This window comes from Chrysochloris asiatica, unplaced genomic scaffold (assembly GCF_000296735.1).
Source record: "Chrysochloris asiatica unplaced genomic scaffold, ChrAsi1.0 scaffold00120, whole genome shotgun sequence".
Lineage (NCBI taxonomy): Eukaryota > Metazoa > Chordata > Mammalia > Afrosoricida > Chrysochloridae > Chrysochloris > Chrysochloris asiatica.
In genome coordinates this window covers 2161196-2185018 of record NW_006408638.1, presented here as the reverse complement: position 1 = coordinate 2185018, position 23823 = coordinate 2161196, and the positions used below count along the sequence as shown (strand labels likewise).

Below are 23823 nucleotides of genomic sequence, written 5' to 3'. Positions count from 1 at the left end.
TTTCACATTCATATGGGCAACTGAAAATACTATGGCTTGGGTCAGGTGCAATTTAGTCCTAAAGGTGATGTCTTTTCTAAACACTTTGAAGGTCTTTTGTAACTGACTTGTCCATGATCATTCACTGTGTATTCAAGTAAAATGAAGTCTTGAGCCACATCAATGTTTTCTCTGTTTATCATGATGGTGTTATTGGCCTAGTTGTGAGGATACTTATTGTCTTTACATTTAAGTACAACCTATACTGAAGGCTCTAGTTTTTAATCTTTATCAGTAAGTATTTCAGTATTTCAACCCAAGGCTTGAATTGTTGTTGTTATTTTGCAGATCTTTCAGCTTGAGAAACATGTTCTTCTTTTGCTTTTCTAACTCCAGGTCTTTGTACAATTCATTATAATACTTTGTCTTCTTGAACTGTTCTTTGAAATTTTTGGTTCAATTCTTTTACTTCAACATTTCTTCTAGTCATTTTAGCTTCTCTATGCTTTAAGAGCAAGTTTCAGTGTACCGTCGGACACCCATTTTGATCTTTTCTTTCTTTTAAATGACTCTTTGCTTTCTTCAAGTATGATGGTCTTGGTGTCATTCCACAGTGCATCTGGTCTTTGAACATCAATTGTGTTTTTGAGGTGATCTCTAAATTCAGGTGGGATATATTCAAGGTCATATTTTGGTTATGTACTTGTTTTAATTTTCTTCAGCTTCACCCTGAACTTGCATATTAACAATTGATAGTCTGTTCCAGAGTTGGCCTCTGACCTTGTTTTAGTTGATGATATTGAGCTTTCCTCTTGTCTCTTCCCACACACGGAGTCAATTTGATTTCTGCATATTCCACCTGCTGAGCTCCAGGTGTATAGTTGCCTTTTGTGTTGTTGGAACGTAAGATATTTGCAATGAATATGTCATTGGTCTTGCCAAATTATCTATCATGCATTGTTCATTCACCAAGGTCATGTCGTCTAACGACTGATCCTTGTTTTGTTAACAACTCTCACATTCCAATCACCAGTAATTATCAATGCATATTGATTACATGTTTGATGAATTTCATATGAAGAAGTTTATAGAATTCTTGACTTTCATCATCACTGGCTTTAGTGGTTGGTGTGTAAATTTGAAGAATAGTGCTATTAGCTGATCTTCCTTATTGTTGTTAGGTTCTTAGGCACAAAGAAAATGAAACATGGGCCCATTTTGCACCATCCTCTCAATAATTGTTAAGCTTGAGCCCATTGCTGCTGCCACTATGCCAATTCATCTTGTGAGTTTTCCTCTTTTTCAGTAACCCTCCAATTTACCTAGTGTGATGTTCTTCTCCAGGTACTGGTCCCTCCTGATAATATGTCCAGAGTGTGAGTGATGAAGTCTTGCCATCCTGGATTTTAAGGAACATTCTGACTGTACGTCTTCAAACACTATTTTATTTTGTTTTTCTAGCAGTCAGTGGTACTTCTAGTATTCTTCTCCAATACCACAACTCAAATGCATGAATTCTTCTATTGATTTCCTTATTCACTGTCCAGATTTCACATACATAGGAAGCTATTGAAAATACCATAACTAGGGTCATGCAAAATTGTCTCCTCAAAGTGACATCTTTGCTCTTGAACACTTAAAAAAAGAAAAATGTCTTGAACGGCAGATTTGCCTAATGCAATAATACATTTTTGATTTGACTGCTGCTTCCACGAGTATTAATAGTGAATCCAAGTAAAATGAAGTCTTTGACAACTTCAATCTTTTATTCATTTATCATGATGTTATTTATTAGTCCAGCGGTGAGGATTTTTAATTTCTTTACACTGAGGTGCAACACATACTGAAGGGTATGTGGTCTTTGATCTAAATCGGTAAGTATTTTAGGTTCTTTTAGTTTTCAGCAAGCAAGGTTTTATCATCTATCTGCATATCACAGACAAGTCTTCCTCCTCTTTGTTTCCAACCTTTGCTTTCTAATCACCAGTAATTATCAATACATCTTGATTGCATGTTTGATTAATTTTAGACTGAACAAGTTGGTAGAATTCTTCAATTTCATCAGCACTGGTTTTAGTGGTTTGTAAATTTCAATAATGGTGATATTAACTCATCTTCCTTATAGGCTTATGGATATTATCCTATCATAGTCTGCATTATATTTAAAGGTAGATCTTTTTGATGTTTGAAATGTTCTTTTTGATGATGACTGCAAAATTCCTCTTCAATTTGTCATTCCATGCATAATAAACAATATGATTGTCAGATTCAAAATGGCCAATACCAGGTCATGTCTACTCACTAATACCTAGGATATTGATCTTTATGTGTTCCATTTCATTTTTGACAGCTTTCAATTTTCCTAGATTCATGCTTTGTATATGCCAGGTTCTGATTATTAACGGATGTTTGCAGCTGCTTCTTCTCATTTTAAGTTGTGCTCCATCAGCAAATGAAAGCTACCAGAGCTTTCCTCAACCCATGTCATTTAAGTCAACTTTATTTTAAGGAGGCAGAGCTCTTCCCCAGTTGTATTTTGAATGTCTTCCAATCCTAGGAGCTCATCTTTTGGTACTATATCAGAAAATGTTTCACTACTACTTGTAAGTGGCCCACCATTCAAAAGAGTTCTTTTTCTCCTTCTTCCTAGTCTGTCTTAATCTGGGAGCTCTGTTGAACTTTTTCCACCATGGGTGATGCTTCTTATATTTAAAATACTCATGGCATATCTTACAAAATCACAGTAACACACAAGGCACCAAAGTTCTACAAACTGGCAGATGAGTGTTGGACTTAATTACTGTTGTTGTTGTTAAGTGCTGTTGAGTCGGTTCTGTCCCATAGTGACCCTGTATAGGGTTTCTGAGGAGCAGCTTGTGAGCTTCAACCACTGACCTTGTAGTTCAAATGGCTTTGCAGTCTGGCACATTAACCCATAGTGCCACAGCAGGACTCCAGTTAATTACTAGGCCTGCATAAAGATATTCTGATCCTTATTGACTTATCAGTGCATTGTATTCAAACCCAATTGGTGAAAAACATGGAAGGAAAGAGGCATGAGTGACTGACCTTAACCTCTACATAGGAGCCCTGGTAGTATAATGCTTCCTGCTAACTGAAAGATTATCTCTTTGACGTCACCCAGCTGCTCCATGGGCAAAAGCTCCCATAAAGATTAAAACCAAGAATTCCTCTTGCCATCAAGTCGAATAAGACTCGTAGTGATCCTAAACAACCCCAAAGAACACAGTAGAACTACCCCATAATGTTCCAAAGCTATACTCTTTTTTTTCCCCCTAAACTTTTTATTGTGAATTGAGTGAATGTTTACAGATCATCTGTTTTACATTCAACAAATCATATACTTTGCTTCATTACAATGACTGCAATCCCCTCCATGTATTATCAGTTAATAGTATTTACCTCTGTTCACTTTAATGCTTGCCTTCCTCCCTGTGTCTCCAGCTACTTTCATCTTTCCTGTGCTAACTTCTTCTTGTTGTATATTGCCTGCCATGTCACCCATGTTAACATGGTCTGTGAATAATTTCCCTCCCCACTCTACCCCCCTTTATGGTAACCATCATAGTTTGTTTATTAAGAAAACCTTTCCTTAATTTTTGACAGCAGTGGTCTCAATAATATTTGTCCTTTTGTGATTGACTATTTTACCCAGCATAATGTACCCCAGCTTCATCCGTGTTGTGAGGTGTTTAGCAGATTTATCATTGTTCTGCAAGATTACATAGTATTCCACTGTATGTCTGTACGAAGGTTTAACTATTTTTCTGTTGATGGACCTTTAGACTGTCTCCATCTTTTTTTTAATGTTTTATTGTGAATTATGTGATAGTTTACATGTGAGAGCATTAGTTTTACATTCATCCTATTGAATATTGTTTCACTGCCATGGTTACAATTCTCTCCATGCATCATCAACCAACCAAAGGGTATACCCTATAAGCCTGTACCCTGGTCGTCAGCACACAGCCCCTCTCCCTCTATGGGTCTAAAGTCCCCAGCTGCTTCATCTCTCCATCTCTGATGTCACTGCTTCTCTGGGTAGGGTCCTGCTCTCCACTCTTCTCCCTTGATGGTCACAGTTAGGGGCTCCAGCACTTAGGGGACAGCAGTCAGTGTCCAACAAACTGCTGGTCTGGAGTGGGGTCCTTGAGTGGCAGGAGAAGCCAAAGCCTGCCTCTGTGGATGCCAACCCTAAGCTGACGCGCTCTCTGCCCTGCCAGGTCTATATGAACCATGGAGAGAACCTGAAGACAGAGCAATGGCCGCAGAAACTGATCATGCAGTTCATCCCCCAGCAGCTCCTGACCTGGGTTTTTGTTCCGGAACTCGAGGATGGTCCAGTTCCACTTCACCAATAAGGACCTGGAGTCCCTTAAAGGCCTCTACCGCATCATGGGCAATGGCTTCGTGGGTTATGTGCACTTCCCCCACACGGCCCCGTGAGAGGTACGCGTGCTGATGCTCCTGTGCTCGTCCAAGAAGATCTTCATGGGCCTCATCCCCTACGACCAGAGTGGCTTCGTCAATGGTATCCAGGAGGTCATCACCAACCACAAGGAGGTCCAGCAGCGGAAGCTGGAACAGCAGCAACGAGGGATAGGGGGACAACACGCACCCCCAGGACTGGACCCAAACCTGGAGGAGCAGGCAAGGCCATAGAATCTGCTCTAGCTCCGCACCCCAACCTCAGGGAGCTGTGGGGACCTCTGGGGCGGCAGGGCAGCCCCAACCCCAAGGTGCTGCCCAATCTCCCCCAGGGGCCCCCCAGGGCCCTCCTGGAGCAGCCCCTGGACCACCCCCACCTGGCCCAATCCTTCGGGCCCAACCCCCAGCTTTGGAGCCTCCTCCTGAACCCCCCCACCACCCCAGAGTGGGGTGCGCCCACCCCAGGCCTCCTTGCACCACCTCCAGCCTCCAGGGGCTCCAGCTCTGCTGTCCCCTCCACACCAGGGCCTGGTACAGCCCCAGCTGGGGACTCCGCTCCTGCACCCACCACCAACCCAGTCGTGGCCCACACAGCTGCCCCCAAGGGCTTCCCTGCCAGGTCAGATGCTGCTGACTGGGGGTCCCTGGGGCTGGGTCTCCCAGCTGGGTCTGCAGCCCAGCGTCATGGAGGATGACATCCTCATGGACCTCATTTGAACCCCCGACACCCCAATAAAGTTCCTTTTAACACAAAAAAAGGAACTTTATAGACTGCAAAGTTAATCACTCCTTTCCTTGCTACAAAATGTCTACCTTTACATTTCCAACCCTCACAATCAGTCCTGAAAACAATTATTCACTATTGTATCACGAAAGACCTATCTACATTTCATTTCATCAGCCCTGCCTAGACAGATTGGATACTATTCAGTGGAGATTCTACCTTCCTCCATGCCCTCTGGATATAGAGTTCCTCTTGAAAGCTTATAAACTAGTAACTTTTTGCCTTTGTAGTCACCCCATTTTGGGTAGCCAATGTCCAAGTTACCCATCCCTGTCTACTCTGTGTATGGAGGGGTTGGGGATGTTCCTTGCTGTAAAGATTTGTTCCCTCTTTTGAGCTACTGCATCCATAAGTGTAGGTCAAGTTCATCAAATTGTATCAGATTACTCTTTTTTCCCTCTTCTTTCTTCTTCTAGTTGAGCACTGATCATCCAGTCATTGGAGCCAAGTCAAGTGGGTAATATCTGCAAGTGTGGGTGTTCTTGTGCATATACCCTCTCTTCTTATTAGCTGGACACTTCACTCTCCACTCTAGTCCTCTGTGGCTATGTCACTGACTCTGGACCCAAGAGTCCCCAGGTCTTGCCACACTGCTGGACAAGCAGGTCTCCAACTGGGTTCACAGGAGTCTATTGAACGTTGTAGGGCTTAGCTTGCAGCTTCATTGCTGTTTTTCCCTCACTTCCCCTGATCGGTGAAAAATGTGGTCACAAATCAGAGTGTATATTCCCATTCTTAGTCTTGGAATGGGTTTTGCTCTGAGGGGACCCGACCACTTGTCTTGATGTCTCCTGGGTGAGCAACTTGCTTGTTCTTGTAGTAACAGTCAGTCTGCCTCTATTGTTTTGTGTTTTTCCTGTCGGTCTTTCCTTCAAGAAGTATCTTCTGTTCTTCTAGCCGCTCCAGGCTGGTCTACCTGTCCTTTCAAGTAGAAATTTCCCACCTCTGAAGATTCTGGATGCTGTTCAGGATTCCACCTATAGACTTATATAATGCAGAGGCTCCATAGGAAGTCTCCTTCACTGGGTCCTTTGTAGTCCCATTTCAGGTATTCCAATCAATTACAGGCAGAAGACGGACTTACAAGCTTTCTATGATGATATTTCTGGCTATTCTTTTCTCTCCCCCTCCGGTGTCTATTTTATAATTGTATGCAAGGGAAACCAAGATTCAAAAGACAGCCAAGCATCTTAACATTATTTCTCCCCTTTTCCCCATTCCAACCATGTTTCAATCCTTGTATCCCAGAGCCCTGTTGTTCCAAGGCTGTGCATACATCATTATTTACCTCTGTCCCACTTAGCTCATGCAAACCTGCCTAGTTGTTCTCCCATCTGCTTTGTTCTTCCATTCCGCTTCCCCTTCTTGTTTATTGTCACCCTCCCCAGCACCCAAACTATACTGTGTCTATTCCCTGCCCTGTGCTCCACCTTCCCCTCCCACCCCTCACCCTACGCTCACTTCCCAGCAACCAGCAAAGAATCCCTCCCCCCTTTAGTATGGGTTCTTTTTCTTAGTCTTTTACAGTAGTGGTCCTATGCAGTATTTCTCCTTTTGGGACTGACTAATTTCACTAAACATAATGTCCTCAGGGTTCATACATGTTATGCAGTGGCTTGCAGATTTCTTGTTTTTCTTTAAGGAAGCATAATATTCCATTGTGTGTATGTACCACAGTTTATTCTTCAGTTGATGGGCACTTTGGCTGTCTCCATCTTTTTGTCTATTGTAAATAGTGCTGCTATGAACATTGGTGTGCATATATCTACTCATGTATGGCTCATATTTCTTGTGGGTAAAACCAAGTAGAGGAATTGCTGGATCATAAGGTATTTCTATTTCCAATCTTCTGAGGAAGTGCTGTATTGATTTCCAGAGAGGTTGGACCATTTTGCAGTCCCACCAGCAATGCAGGAGTGTTCCCATTTCTCCACATAACCACCAGCATTTATTGTCCTCTACTTTTTTTTTTTTATCTTTGCTGTTATTGTTGGTGTAAGATGATATCTCCTTGTTGTTTTGATTTGCATCTCTCTAATGGCTAGTTTTGTGAACATTTCTTCATATGTTTGTTGATTGCCTGGATCTCCTCCTTGGTGAAGTGTCTGTTCATATCTTGTGCCCATTTTTAAATTAAATTATTTGTCTTTTTCTTGTAGAGGTGTTGTAGTTTACTATATATTTTAGAAATGAGTCCTTTGTCTGATGTGTCATTGCAAAAGATTTTTTTTTTCCCATTCTGTGGGTTCCCTTTTTACTCTTCTGGTGAAGTCTTTTGATGTACATACATTTAAAATTTTTAATATGCCCCACTCATCTGTTGTGTCTACTTTTGTTTGTGTAGTTTTCAAAATGTTTGGTAGTCTGTGTATTCTCTGAATTAATGCCCTCACATTTGTCCCTATTTTTTATTGATGGCCTTCATAATTCTGGGATTCACATTTAGGTCTTTAATCCATGTTGAGTTGGTTTTTGCATAAGGTGTGAAGTGAAGGTCTTGTTTCAATCTTTTGCATATCACTTTCCAATTCTGCAAGCACTATCTGTTGAAGAAACTATCACTTCTCCATGTGATATATTTAGGTATTTCGTCAAAAATCAGTTGGCTGTATGTAGATGGATTAATTTCTGGATTCTTGCTTATGTTCCATTGATCTATGTATCTTTCATTGTATCAGTATCAAGTTGTTCTGACCATTGTAGCCATGTAGTAAAATTTGAAGTCAGGGAGTGAGAGTCCTCCAACCTTATTCTTCTTCTTAAGCAGTGCTTTGCTTATCCTGGGTTTCTTTCCTTTCCATATAATGTTTGTAATTGTCTTTTCCATCTCTTTGAAGAATGTTGTTGGAATCTGGATTGGGATTGCATTATATGTGTAAATTGCTTTGGGCAGTATTGATATTTTCACAATGTTATGTCTTCCTATCCAGGAGCATGGTACATTCTTCCATTTTTGTAGGTCTCTTTTGGTTTCTTGTAGTAGTGTTTTGTAGTTTTCTTTGTATAAGTCCATTGTTTCTGTGGTTACATTTATTTCTAGATATTTCATCCTTTGGGTGACTATTGTAAATGGTATTGTTTTCCTAATGTCCTTTTAAATGCTGTCATTTTTGGTATAGAGAAATCCAACGGATTTTTGTATGTTGATCTTATATCTTGCCATTTTGCTGAATCTTCCCATGAGATCTACTAGCTGTTTTACTGAGTCTTTGGGGTTTTCTATGTATAGGATCATATTGTCTGCAAATAGAGAGAATTTTACTTCCTCTTTTCAATTTGGATGCCTTTAATTTTCCTGTCTTGTCATATAGCTCTTGCTAAGACTTCTAGCTCAGTATTGAATAGGAGTAGTGACAAAGGGCATCCTTGTCTGGTTCCTGTTCACAGAGGGAAGGCTTTCAGTTTCTCTGTTGAGAGTAATGTATGCTGTTGGTTTTGTATATATGCTTTTTATTATGTTGAGGTATTTTTCTTCAATTTCTATTTTGTTGAGTGTTTTTATCAGGAATGGATGTTGGATTTTGTCAAATGCCTTTTCTGCATCAATCAATATGATCATGTGGTTCTTTTCTTTTTTCTTATTTATATGGTGGATAACATTGATCGTTTTTCTAATGTTGAACCATTCTTGCATCCCTGATATGAATCCCACTTGATCATGATGTATTATCTTTTTGATGTGTTGCTGGATTCTGTTGTCTAGGATTTTTTGAGAATTTTTACATGTGTATTCATGAGGGATATTGGTGTATAATTTTCTTTCTTAGTGATGTCCTTCCCTGGTTTTGGTATGAGGGTTGTTGGTTAAAGTGTTTGTTGTTGTTAAGTGCCCTTGAGTCAGTTCCACTAGACACATGTTAACTCAAATGATGGGGATAGCAATATACTAGAAAAGGGAGGTTGGCAGAAGAATCATGAAGACGAGTGAAGACACAGGTTTGCAAAGGTTTATGGGGATAGAGGTAAATGCTGTTTTATATGTAGCCCTGTTATGCACAACAGAGTTCCGTGAACAGATACATGGACAGATACACAGACTGAGTGGGTATGTGAGGGAGAGAGGGAGTATTCCCACAAATATATAAGGATTTGAAAGGATATTTGTACATGGGCATTTCACTTAGTGGAATATACAGCTATGAATTTGGTGTAGCATACTGGGGAGAAAATGATGAAAACTTATTCGATATTATCAAATATCATTAAAGCAATGAATTGCTGGGCTGGGGGCTAAGGACAATAATCTCAGGAGACACCATAGTCAGTTGACATAAAATAGACCACAAACAATGGTTTGCATCCTACTTTGGTAAGCAGTGATAGGGATCTTAAAAACCTCATGAACAGCCATCTAAGGGGTAACTATTAGTCTTCATATGTGCAGAAGAAAGAAGATCGATAAAAATCGGAAGGTGCTTGGGATCAACTAGTCCAATGGACTATGTGAGCATCAGTCACCATAATTCTGAGATCTGAAGAACTAGATGGTACCTGATAAATACTACCATCTGCTCTAAAATGGATATTAGAAGGGGAAACTGAAAGGTTTAAAGTAAGGAAAGATGCGCACCAGGGTTGTATTCTTTCACCATATTTATTCATTCTGTATGCTAAGCAAATAATCTGAGAATCTGGAATGTATAAAGAAAACATGGCCTCACTATAGAAGAACACTCATTAACCAGTAAATGCAGATGACAAAACTTAGCTTGCTGGAAGTGAGGAGGATTTGAAATACTTACATAAGGAGATTAAAGATTAAGCTGTAAGTATTGATTGCCCCTCAGTGTAAAAAGGAAAATCTTCATAACTGTACCAATAAATAACATCATGTTAAATGAATAAAGATTGAAGTCATCAAAGGCTTCATTTTGCTTGGATCTACAATCAGTGATCATGAAATCAACACTCAAGAAATCAAATGATGTATAGCATGAGGCAAACTGTAAAGTATCTCTTTAATGTGTTCAAGAGCAAAGAAGTCACTTTGAGGACTAAAGTACTCATGACCCAAGCTATGGTATTTTCAATCACCTCATATGCTTGTGGAAGTCACATGATAGATAAGGAAATTGATGCATTTGAATTAAGGTATTGGTGAAGAATATTGAAAGGACAAAAGAATAAATATCTATACTGGGATAGGACAGCCAGAATATTCCTTATAAATGAGGTTGACAAGACTTTGTTTCTTGTACTTTGCACATGTTATCAGGAGGGACTAGTCTCTGAAGAAGGACATCATGCTTGGTAGAGTGGAGGGTCAGCATAAAAGAGTAAGATCCCCAACAAGATGAACTGAAACAGTGGCAGCAACAATGAATAGAAATATAACAACAATAGTGAGGATGCTGCAGAAACAGGCAGTGTTCTAACAACTGCCTCTTGGTCTATAGACAGGTTCCTCATGAGCACAATTAAGTGTTCAGAATTCCCATTCTTATAAATGTTATCCATTACTTGTTATGATCTACACAGTTGAATGCCTTTGCACAGTCAATGAAACATAGGCAAACATCTTGTATTCTCTGCAGCAATCAATCTGATCAGCAATGATATCCCTCATTCCACATTCTCTTCTGATTCTAGTTTGAATTTCAGGTAGTTTCCTGTTGATGTAGTGCTATAATCACTTAAAAATTATTTTCATCAAATTTTTACTTCCATGCAAAATTAAGGCTATTGCTTGATAATTTCTACCTTCCATTTGGTTACCTACCTTTAGAATAGTCACAAATAAGATCTCTAAAAATCAGTTGGCCAGAGCTGTCTTCCAAATTTCTTGGCATACACTGAGTGCATCTTGTGCTATATGTTTGTTGAAACATTTCAATCTATATTTGGTCAATTCTTGGAACCTTGTTTTTCGCCAATGCTTTCAGTTCAGTGTGGACTTCTTTCTTCAGTACTATTGTTTTTTTGTTTTTTATCATCTGTTACCTCTTAAAATGGTTGAACATAGACCCATTCATTTTGGTAGTGACTGTGTATTCCTTCTATCTTCTTTTGAGGTTTCCTGCATCATTAAATATTTTGTCCATAGAATCCTTCAATATTGCAACCCAAGGCTTATTTTTTTTCTTCAGTTCTTACCAACTGAGAAATACTGAGCATGTTCTTCCATCTTGGTTTTCTAATTTCAGGTCTTTGCACATGTCATTCTAATACTTGACTTTTGCTTCTTGAGCTGCCCTTTGAAATTTTCTTTTTAGCTCTTTTACTTCCTTATTTCTTCCAATTGTTCTACCTTATATAAATACAAAAGCAAGTTTCAGAGTCTCTTCTGACATCCATTTTTGTTTTTTCTTTCCTTTCTATCTTTTTAGCAACTTTTTGCTTTCTTCATGTCATGCAACAATTCCTCTGGACATTAGTATGCAATGTGCCATATCTTTTCTTGAGATGGTCTCTGAATTAGGTGAAGTATGTTCTTGTTGCTGTTAAATGCTGTTGAGTAATTTTCAACTCATAGTGACCCTGTTTAGGGTTTCTGAGGAGGTGCTGGTAGGTATGAACCACGAACTTTTCAGTTAGCTTATCCTACAGCACCACACCAGTGCTTATCCTATAGCACTACACTAGGAACTCAGTGGAATGTAGTCAAAGTCATATTTGGGTTTGGGTGGACTTGTTTTAATTTTCTTCAGCTTCAACTGAACTTGCATATAAGCAATTGATGATTTATTCCACAGTCATATTATAGCTTTGGCTTTTGCTGATAATCTTGAGCTTGGCTGTTGTCTTTTCCCACAGATAGAGTCAATTTGATTCCTTTGTATTTCATCTGGTAAGGTTCAAATGTATAGTCAGAGTTTATGTTGTTAAAAAAAAAAGGTATTTGATAGAAGTCATTGATCTTGCTAAATTATAGTAGGTGATGTCCCACATAATTTCCAACCCCAAGGCAGAAATTTTCAACTAATGATCCTTCCTTTTTGTTTCCAACTTTTGCATTCCAATCACTAGTCATTATCAGTGCTTCTTGATTGCATGTTTGGTCAATTTCAGACTGAAGAAGTTGGTAGAATTCAATTTCCTCATCATTGACTTTAGTAGTGATGTGAGTAGTAGTCATAGTATGTTGCAGACCGTGAAGGCCTGGTCAGAGGTTCGAGGCCCTATAGGCCCAAGTATAAGAGATCTAGCCACCTGGCAGTTAATAACAAATTATTTTTCATCTTAGTGTCCAGTTACGTTTTATTAATTGCAGACATGAAGCCCTTGATATACACAGATTTGTTGTTAATGTAATATTTTCCTAAAAGTCAAGACTATAAAATTCCAAACAGGCAAAGTTCTTCCCTCAGAGAATTCATTCAAAGTAAATTGGGTGGCTCCCTGGTCTGTTCCAAGGACAATAGAAATGTCCTCCCTAAAGTGTTTCCAGGTGCTGCCTATTCACCCAGGCGCCTCTTTTCCTGAAGAACCTGGGCTGGGCAGCTGACACAATGGGAATCCTCCCAATCCTCCTTTTCCTCCCTCCATTTGAGGCTAGGTGCTAAAAGGTATGTTAATTAAGCTTGAGAAACCAAGTTGCGGTCGTGAGATTCGAACCTGCAAAGTATGATGTAAAGTTGCCTGAATGTCTAGAAAAATAAGATTGACAGCTGTACCTTGTCTTAGTCCCCTCCTAACTTTGTGTAAAGTACCTCCCCTAAATAAAAGGAAGGCGCAGAACGAATCCAGGTGCATTATGGCAAGGCGTGCGTTACAGCATGCAGGGGGCACAGTCCAGCCTTGTAACCATACTGCCTCTTTAGCTAAGATGTTTACTATGCAGGATATTACGGCCTTCGTGGCTGAGATGTTTGCAATGCAGGATCTGCCTGATGCCAGTCCAGCATTCACTCTGGTTTTGGAGTGTCTCTTTGTCTCTCTCTTTGTGTCTCTGTGTCTCTTTTGCTATCTCTATCACCACTGGATCTCCCCTCCTCGTGAACCAAACACTCGTGAACAACACAACTATGTCGAGGTCAGACCCCGGAAATAGTAATTGTGTAAATTTGAATAACAGTCAATGTGACTATTATTCAAAGTTATACATTTAATTATCCGGTGGATAATTGTTAATTATCCATGATAAGTGTCTTTTAATCAGAAATTATTTTATTTCTTTCCATTACTCTTAGGCTGAAGTCCAGGTTCCTTTAATAGGAGGACTCTATATTCACTTGCTGTGGTCACTGCTATGCAATGAGTTGCATCACCCCAAAACATGTGTTGAAATCCTAACTCCTATACCTATGGATGTAATCCCGTTTGGGAGTAGGGCTTTGTTATTAATGAGGCCATATCAATGTATCATGTGTCTTAAGCTTGAGATATAAAAAGAGAAATTTAGATACCAAAGCAAGCAGGCACAACTGAGGAAAATATAGGTGCCACATAGATTTTGCCAAGGAACTGAGGAATATAAACGAAGAGACAAAGATTGTTACCCAAAGTAGAAAGACAGTTTTCCCTTAGAGTTGGTGTTGTATATTCAAATTTGTAGCCTCTTAAACTGTGAGAAAATAAAATTGTTTGTTAAATTCACCTACTTGTGGTACATTTGATACAGCAACATTAGCACACTAAGACTGCCACACTGACATTTTATTTTTTCTCAGAGGACAATGCTTATGGCAATTTAGCAACATGACCTCCAAATATTTTGACCATCCTCCTATTGAGAGGTGGCCTGTGATTGCTTTGACCAAGAGACTTTGGTTGAAGTGATGCTATGTGGCTTTGGAGTTCTCTTGGAATGCTCAGAACAGCCACTTGTGGGATTCTCCCTTTCAGAGCTGAATTACCATATAATGAGAATCCCAGGTCACATGAAGAGACCATATGTTGTTGACCTAGTTGGAATTTCAAGATAAATTCCCCAGTGACAACCAGAATCATTTTTCCAGTCATGTGAGTGAGTCAGCTTAGCTGTTCATCCCTGCTGAGTCTTCAGATCTCTCCAGGCCCAGCCACTGTCTTATCTTACTTCAATCATAGAAGATTCCAAACAAGAACCACCCAGTTGAATCCAGTCAGCCCATAGAACTGTGAGAGAGAATAAAATATTGCTGTTTGATGCCACTGTATTTTGGGGTTGTTGTCAACCCCAAAATGCTGTCAGAGTATTAGAACACCTCACTTTTCTACCACAGGCTTTCAAGAGGTATTCTCTTGAATGGATTATCTTGGCATTTAAACACACCATTCTTTTTTTCCTTGGATGATTCCTATTTAGTCTTCATATCAAAGATTAATATTTACTTTCTCAGGAATTTTTTAAAATATCATCTATCTTGGGGTCCTGGAGTGTAACTGTAGGATAAGCACTGAATTGCTAACTACAATGTCAGCAGTTCAAATCTACCAGTTACTCCTCAGCAATTTAAATTTATCCAGCTTTAACTGAACTTGTAAATAAGCAATTGATGATTTATTTCACAGTCCTATACAGGGTGGCTATGAGTGAGAAGCCACTCAATGGCACTTAAAAACCTTCCTGGGTTGGTTTCACCTTTTATATTTTTACAGCACCCTGAAGATCTTCATAACATGTGTATCAAGTTATTAAATGTGGTAGACAGTAAAGTATAAAGACTCAATGACAAGAAGACCCTCAACAAGCTGGATTAACACAGTGGCTGCAACAATGGGTTCAAACATAGCAATGATGGTGAGAATGATGCAGGAACTGGTAATGTTTCATTCTATTGTATACAGGGTTAGTATGAATCTGGCTGAACTTGACAGCATCTAACAAAGATTAACAAGATAGTAAGGCAAAATCTTGAGGGTAACTCCATTCTTAGATCCTCGTCACAATCCACCTAGCCTTGTGAATTCTGCAGGTTGCCCAGTGAACCTACCCTTAATGTATAAGAGATATGTCACAAGATGTTGAAACATACCCCAGAGGATTAACCTGTTTTCCTGCTCTTTACCTCCTGATAACTTGTTTCCATTGAGCGCTGATTCCTCCCAGGAAAGTATCACACCATAACCAGATCTAGCCTGCCGAACATGCACAGAATGACATATTGCAACCTATAGTTGACCCCAGAACAAAAGAACTTTGGTCAAGGAACAAAAGTCACCCGAAAGATGTCAGCGACCAACTAGGACAACATTTAGAATTAAGTAGTCTAACTAATCACTTCCTGGCCAAGAATTGTAACCCTCTCTCAATGAATATTCATAATCATTCATTGTAAACCTGTTACATAATCATCCCTCCTACCCTCTCTAGCCACCCCCCCCCCCCCCCCTATAGCCCCCCCCCCCCCCCGCAGTTTACTTCCTGGTTGTATATGTATACATCCTGATGTATATGTTGTTGTTGTGTGCCATGGAGTCGGTTCCGACTCATAACGACCCTGTACAGGGTTTCCGAGGCTGCAAATCTTTACAGGAGCAGAAAGCCTCATCTTTCTCCCGTGGAACAGCTGGTAGTTTTGAACTGCTGACCCTGAGGTTAACAGCCCGATTCATAACCACTATGCTACCAGAGCTCCTTTGATGTATATGTTATTGTTGTTGTTGTTAAGTGCCATCGAGTTGGTTCTGACCCATTGTGACCCTGGATAAGGTTTCTGAGGAGCGGCTGCTGAGCTTGAACTGCCAACCTTGCAACTCAAACGGCTTTGCAGTCTGGTGCATTAACCCACAGTGCCACACCAGGACTCCTGATGTATATGATGAGAACCCCCTTTACTCAGAAACTTGCTTGAGTGACTGGTCCCAGCTTGCTGATTGATCAAACAATGTTAAGCTTCCCTTTCCCTTTATTGTTGTTGTTGTTAAGTGCCACCCAGTTGGTTCTGACTCCCCGTATAGGGTTTCTGAGGAGCAGCTGGTGAGTTTGAACTGGCAGCCTTGCAGTGCAAACCGACCTTGTGATCCAGTGTATTATTCTGCAGCACCACACCAGGACTCTTATTGTTGTTAGGTGGCCTCAAGTAGGTTCGCCTTATAGGGACCTTATGTACAACAGAATGAGACACTGCCTAGTTCTGTGTCATCTTCACAATTGTTACATTTGAACCCATTGCTGCTGTCACTGTGTCAATCCATCTCCTGGGGGCCTTCCTCTTTTTTTCCTACTCTCCATTTTACCAAATATGATGTCCTTCTCCAGGAATCGTTCCTTCCTGATAATATGTCCAAAGTATGACAGATAGACGTCTAGCCATCCTGACTTCTAAGAAGCACTCTGGCTGTGCTTCTTACAACACAGATATGTTTGTTGTTCTGACAGTCCATGGTTCTGTTAATATTCTTCTCCAACATCATAATTCAATTGCATCACTTCACCTATGGTCTTCATTATTCATTTTTCACATGCATATGAGGCAACTTAAAATACTATGGCTTGGGTCAGGCACACCTGTCAGACCTCAAACTGACAGTTTTGTTCTTTAAACACTTTATAAAAGTCTTGTGTAGCAGTTTTGCCTAATGAAATTTATCATTTGATTTCTTGATAGCTGCTTCCATGAGTGTTGATTGTGGATGCAATCAAAATGAAGCCTGTGACAACTTCAATCTTTTCTCCATTTATCATGATGTTATTTTTTGGTCCAACTGTAAAGATTTTTTTTTTTTTTTTTTGCATTGAGGTGCATTCCATACTGAAGGCTGTAATCTTTGATCTTCAACAGTAAATTTTTAAAGACATCTTAACTTTCAGAAAGCAAGGTTGTATCATATGCATATCACAGGTTGTTAATGGGTCTTCCTTCAATCCTGATTACATGTCCTTTTTCATATAACCCAGTTTCTTGGAGCATTTGCTTAGTGTATAGATTGACAAAGTATGGTCAAAGAATACAACCCTGTCTACACTGATTTTAAACCACTCAGTGTCCCCTTGTTCTGTTTGAGCAACTGCATTTTGATCTATATACAGGTTCATAAGTGGATTGGGTAGACGTGCAGTAGTGAGCTCCATAAGCAACAACACAGAATACTGGATAAAGCAGGCTCAAGGGATGGTGCTAGAACTCTAAACCACATATAAAGGAATATTTAGAAGATTGGAAGGCTTACAGCTAGGGGAATTTGTAGCAGAATCAAGAAATCCATTGCTTTCTAATTCAAGATGCTCAGCTGCTCCTGGAGCTGCCATCTTGGAGAGACCAAGTGGTGGAAGGTTTAGAACAGCCACGAATGCCTGGCAGAACCACGAGATACAGGTTGAACATTCTTTTTTTTAAAGTATCTGTTCATTGGTCTCTCGCTGTCTGCACACCTCCATTCTGGTCACTAGAGGGGATGCCAGAGCAAATGGACACCCCACCCCCAGAATTGGAGGGTCCTACTATGCATGCACACAGATCTACTTGAAATTTAAAGTGACAGTTTCCACTTAAAACCAAATGGCCACCACTCATCTGTCAGTTTGTCATACTGTGGTGGCTTGTGAGTTGCTGTGATTCTGAAAGCTATGCCACCAGTATTATAAATACCAGCAAGGTCACGAATGGTGGATAGGTTTCAGATGAGCTTCCAGACAAAGTCAGACTAGGAAGAAGGAGTGATGAACTACTTATGAATATTTAGTCACTGAAAACCTTATGAGTAGCAGAGAAACACTGTCAGATATAGTGCCGGAAAATAAGCCCCTCAGGTTGGAAGGCTCTCAAAATGCGACTGGGGAAGAGCTACCTCCTCAAACTAGAGTTGACAGTGATGACACAAATGGAGAAAAGCCCACAGGACATTCATTTGCTGATGGGTCACTACTCAAAATGAAGAGAAACATTTGTAAGCATCCATTGAAAATCGGAACATGGAATGCATGAAGCATGAATCTGGGAAAATTGCAAGTTGTCAAAAATGAAATGGAATGCATAAATGTTGATATCTTAGGTATTAGTGAGCTGAAATAGACTGGTATTGGCCATTTTCAATCTGACAACCACATGGTTTACTATGCCGGAAATGACAGATTCAAGAAGAATGGTGTTACATTCACCGTCAAAAAGAACATATTCAGATCAGTCATGAGGTACAACACTGTCTGTGATAAGATAATATCCATGTGCCTGCAGGGAAGCCCACTTAATACCACTGTTATTCAAAATTACACACCATCTACTAAAGCCAGTGAGGATGAAATAGAAGAATTCTACCAATTTCTTCAATCTGAAACTGATCAAACATGCAATCAAGATGTATTCATCATTACTGGTGATTGGAATGCAAAGATTGGAAGCAAAGAGGAAGGATCAGTGGTTGGAAAATGTGGCCTTGGTGATAGAAATGATGCTGGAGAACACATGATAGAATTCTGCAAAACCAATGCTTTGTTCATCTCAAATACCTTCTTTAGAGAGCATAAGTGATGACTATACACATGGACCTCACCAGATGGAATACATAGAAATCACAAATTGACTACATCTGCGGAAAGAGAAGATGGAAAAACTACATATCATCAGTGAAAACAAGGCCAGTAACAGACCATCTATTACTCATAGGAAAATTCAAACTGAAGCTGAAGAAAATGAAAACAAGTCCACAAGAGCCAAAATATGACCTTGACTATATCCCACCTGAATTTAGAGATCATCTGAAGAACAGATTTGATACATTAAACTCTAAAGACCAAAGACCAGAAGAGTTGTGGGATGACATCAAGAACATCATACAGGAAGAAAGCAAAAAGTCATTAAGAAGACAAGAAAGAAGGAAAAGGTCAAAATGGATGTCAGAAGAGACACTGAAACTTGCTCTCCAGCGTAGAGATGCTAAAGCGAATAGAAGAAATGAAAAGGTCCAAGAGGTGAACAGAAAATTTCAAAGATCAGCTCAAGAAGATAAAGCCAAATATTACAACAAAATGTGCAAAGATCTGAAATCAGAAAACCGAAAAAGAAGGACACACTCAGCATTTCTCGAGCTGGGGAAACTGAAGAGAAAATTCAAGCCTCATCTTTCATTATCGTAAGATTAACTGGGCAAATTATTGAATGATGAAGAAAGCATCAAAAGAAGATGGAAGAAATACACAGAGTCACTGTACCAAAAGGAAATGGTTAATGTTCAACCATTTCAAGAGGTACCATATGATAAAGAGCCAATGATACTGAAGGAAGAAGTACAAGGCGCATAGAAGGAATTGGTAAAGAACATGGCACCAGGAATTGATTGAATAAAAATTGAAATCTTTCAAGAAAGTGAGGCGGCATAGGAGGCACTCACTTATCTCTGCCAAGAAATTTGGAAGAAATCCATATTTGTGCCCATTCCAAAGAAAGGTGAACCAATGGAATGCAGAAATCATTGGACTATCTCTTTGATATCCCATGAGAGTAAAGTTTTGCTAAAGGGCATACAGAAACAGCTACAATCATACATTGACAGAGAACTTTCAGTGGTTCAAGCCAGATTTAGAATAGGCCGTGGAACAAGGGATATCATTGCTGATGTCCGATGGATCTTGGCTTACAGCAGAGAATATCTGAAAGAAATTTACCAATGCTTTATTGACTACGCAAAGGCTTTCGATTGTGTGGCTCATGACAAACTATGAACAACATTGTGAAGTACGAGTATTCCGGAGCACTTAATTGTACGCATGTGGAATGTGTACCTGGACCAAGAAGCAGTTGTTTGAACACAACATGGGAACACTGAATGGTTTAAAATTTAAAAAGGTGTGTGACAAGGTTGTAATCTTTCACCATAGTTATTCAACCTGTATGCTGAGCAAATAATCTGAGAATCTGGGTTGTATGAAGAAAAACATGGCATCAGGAATGGAGGAAGACTCATTAACATCTATGATATGCAGATGATACAACCTTGCTTGCTGAAAGTGAAGAGATCTTAAAATATTTACTGATGAAGTTCAAAGAACACAGCCTTCGGTGTGGATTACATCTCAATGTCAAGAAAACAAAAATCCTCACCACTGGACTAATAAACATTCTTATCAATGGAGAAAAGATTGAAGTTGTCAAGGACTTCATTCTTCTTGGATCAACTATCAACACTCACAGAAGCAGCAGTCAAGAAATCAAATGATTTATTGCATTACAAAAATCTGCTGCACAAGACCTTTTTAAAGTGTTGAAGAGCAAAGATGTCAGCTTGAGGACTAAGGTGAACCTGACCCAAGCCATGGTAGTTTCAATAACCTCATATGCATGCAAAAACTGGACAATGAATAAGGAAGACCGTAGAAGACTTGATGCTTTTGAGTTATGGTGTTGGAAGAGAATATTGCAAGTACCAAGGGCTGTCAAAGAACCAATAGATCCATTTTGGAAGAAGTGCAGCCAGAATGCTCCTTTGAGGCCAAGATGGCCAAACTTCATCTCTCATACTTTGGACATTTTGTCAGGAGGGACCAGTAACTGGAGAAGGATATCATGTTTGGTAAGGTGGAGAGTCAAGAAAAAGAGGATGACCCCCAACGAAATTGGTTGGCCAAGTGGCAGCATCGATGGACTCAAGTGTGGCAACAGTAGTGAGGTTGGCCTAGGATCGGGCAGTGTTTCATTCTGCTGTGCATAAGGTAACGATGGGTCGGTATTGACTCGATTGTACCTAACAACAACAATGAGTGAGCACAATGAAATGTTCTGGAATAACCAAATAACCATTCTTCCCCTTGTTATCCATCGTTTATTATGATCTACACAGTCAAAAACCTTTGCTTAGTCAATAAAGCACAGGTAAGCATCTTTCTGGTATTCTCTGCTTTCAGCCATGATCCATTAGACATCAGCAATGATATTCCTAGCTCCACCTTCTCTTCTGAATCCCCCTTGAATTTCTGACAGTTCTCTGTTGCTGTACTGTTGCAACAGCAAACTTTACTTGCATGTGATATCAATGATACTATTAGATGATTTACGCATTCTGTTTGGTCACTTCTCTTTGGAATGGGCATAAATATGAATGTCTTCCAATAATGACTTACAAATTTTTTAGCATCGATCAATGAGCATTCCCAGTACTACACATGTCTGTTTAAAATTTTCAATTTTTATTCTGTCAATTCCTGGAGCCTTGCTTTTCACCTTTACTTCTTCCTTCATTACCACTGGTTCTTGATCATATGCTAACTTTTGAAATGGCTAGACATTGTACATTTCTTTTTGGTACTGAGACTCTGTATATTCATTGTGTTACGGAACGTGCCATGGAAATTCTCTTGGACTTCTAGCAAGGAGTCACAGATTCAGGTGAGGTGTCTGGGATGTAAGACATGATCAAGACAACAGGAGTGAAAGGAATCAGGTTTAATAGAAAATGAAAGTGCACTCCTTAGGTGAGCGGGTCCATCTCACTTAAAGCCAGTGAGATAGATGTGGAACATGGCTGTCTAGGGGTATTTATTCTTTAAAATGTCCACCTCTGACATTCTTGTAGTTCATAGGCTTTTCTTCTTTTTGTCTCCTATTTAGTTATCTTCTTCTACCTGTGGTTGTTGGGGGTTACCAGGGGGCTGGGGGGTGCCAGGTTCCTCCTCCTACCTCACATTCCTGTTCTATCATTTCCTCCCTTCAGAGAAATGAGATCCTAAATCTTTGGGGAATGGAGCGGCAAAGTCTTTCTGGCTACTTATTGCTGACATGAGAAGTAGTCCTATTTATAGGGTCTCAGTATCCATTTGTCTATTCTAGATTATGGAAGGAGGATGCCAACTGGTCAGTGGGGTCCAGTGATGTTGGAAGGACCATAAATTCTTGTTTGCTGTTCAGGACTTGGGTTTTAACAGCCTGGAGATAAGAAGAGACAAATTTGATTAAAATTTTTAATAAATATGAGGGTAATGAGGACAATTCTAATCATCCCCTAAAGATTTAGGATCTCATCTCTTATTTTTGTGACAGATTTCAGAATGCTATTAATGTTGTCTTGTACCTGTCCTGACTGACTTACACAGAAACAACACCGTTCTTTGAGGTATAGGTAGGTTTCTCTTTCTGCAGAGGTGAGAAAATCTAGAGCTCTGCAATTTTGCAGGGCTACTTCTGTCAGGAAGTCTAAGTGCTTTTGCAGTCATGAGAGGGTTTTGCTAGTTTGTACCAAGGACGTTGCTGTGTCTTTAGCTATTGCTCGTGTACTCTGAGGGAGGTTTCTCTTGCTGCAGCCTCAGCTTAAGTTAGCTGTCTGAGGGATTAATGGTCAAGCCTTCTTTATTAGTTTTCTATGGGATCTGAGGGTGAGGGAAGGGAGTAGTTCTAGGAGCCCCCTGAATGTCTGGGAATATTAGCTCAAGGGAACACCATCTGCTTCAGTTTGGGTGCAATATCTAATATGCTTTATACTCACATATCCTGTGGCATGTGGTCTTCACATATTGAATTTTTTTCTCCACTTTCTGACTCTGTGCTGAAAAGCTGGCAGAAACGAAAAGGTCAGATAAGGGAGTTGAATTTATTCTACCAGTTCTATTTTTAATTTCTGTAATTTTCTGAGAGCAGGTGAAGAGATGATGACAGAACTCATTAAGGCCCTTTGGAGAGATTGTTTAGATGGAGGCCACCAGTACCTTTCAGACACAGATAAAGGGTTTACAGAAGTCACATTAAAGGTACATTTCTCACTTCTTCTGAGACCTTCAAGGCAGCAGTTTGTTCTGTCAGAAGTTTTGAGGTTAGGTGCTTAAAGGCACTGTGCTTACAATAGTGGAAGTTAGGCAGACAGGAATAGTAGGGTTAAAAACTGCTAAATAAATAAATAAATAAATAAAGAAATAAATAAATAAATAAATAAATAAATAAATAAATAAATAAATAAGCATAACCAGGTCTTCAGCTGTTGGACACTGGGGACAAGGCTCTGTAACTCTTCAGCGGATGTTCGGTAAGTCCACTTTGGGGTTTCTGGGATGTCTGTACTGAGGAATTGCCTTTGGCTACAGCAGCCTTCTTGTTAGGACTGTTTGGTTTGTTCTCTTGTTCTTTAAAGAGTGCCATCAAGGAGGCCAGCTAAAAAGAACACTGGTTTTGATCTTCTCCAATAAGTCTCTCCCCAACAGTGGTGCTGGGACATCAGAGTGAATCAAGAACAGGTGGGAGAATGAGAGACTTCCTCACACACATGGGAGAGGGCTGGAGAAAAAACTTTCTTACTGGCTTTTCTTTTCTTTTTACAATCATGATAGAGTTGGGGGAAGGGAGGCCATCAAGGGCCTGGAGGACAGAATAGATGGCTCCCTTATCAAGTAGGAAGGTTACAGATTGATGGGTGACTTCTCAGTGGGTTGTCTAGCAAGGTCTTCTCAGGACATTCACAGACCAAATGAGTCAGGGAACCACACTTGAAGCAAGTGGCTGGGGGCAGCTCCTGCCTCCCACCCTCATCTCTTTGCCTCTCGGGACTCATACCCAGCACTGGGTGGCTCCAGTGTCTGAGCTTCCTACATGGAAACACAGGGCTTACCCGAAACCCTCAGGGTTGTCTGTTCAGACTTTCCTTGGGGAAGCATATTGGCTACAATAGCAGCCTCTGAAATTTTTGTCTTTCTCTCATCCTTCTTTCCCTTGGCCACATGCCAACTATTAAAAATTGTAATTCAGAGGTTCTATGGCTCTTCACTGGCGCTTACTCTGAATACCAGGGGCTGACTGATTTATAAAGTGATTGTTCAGAACAATTCTACTTCT

At 40.0% G+C, this 23823-nt stretch overlaps 1 pseudogene; it reads left to right on the top strand.

Moving 5' to 3' along the window:
* Nucleotides 1–3659: 3659 nt before the first annotated feature.
* On the top strand, nucleotides 3660–5145 carry LOC102814852 (annotated as a pseudogene).
* Nucleotides 5146–23823: the final 18678 nt, after the last annotated feature.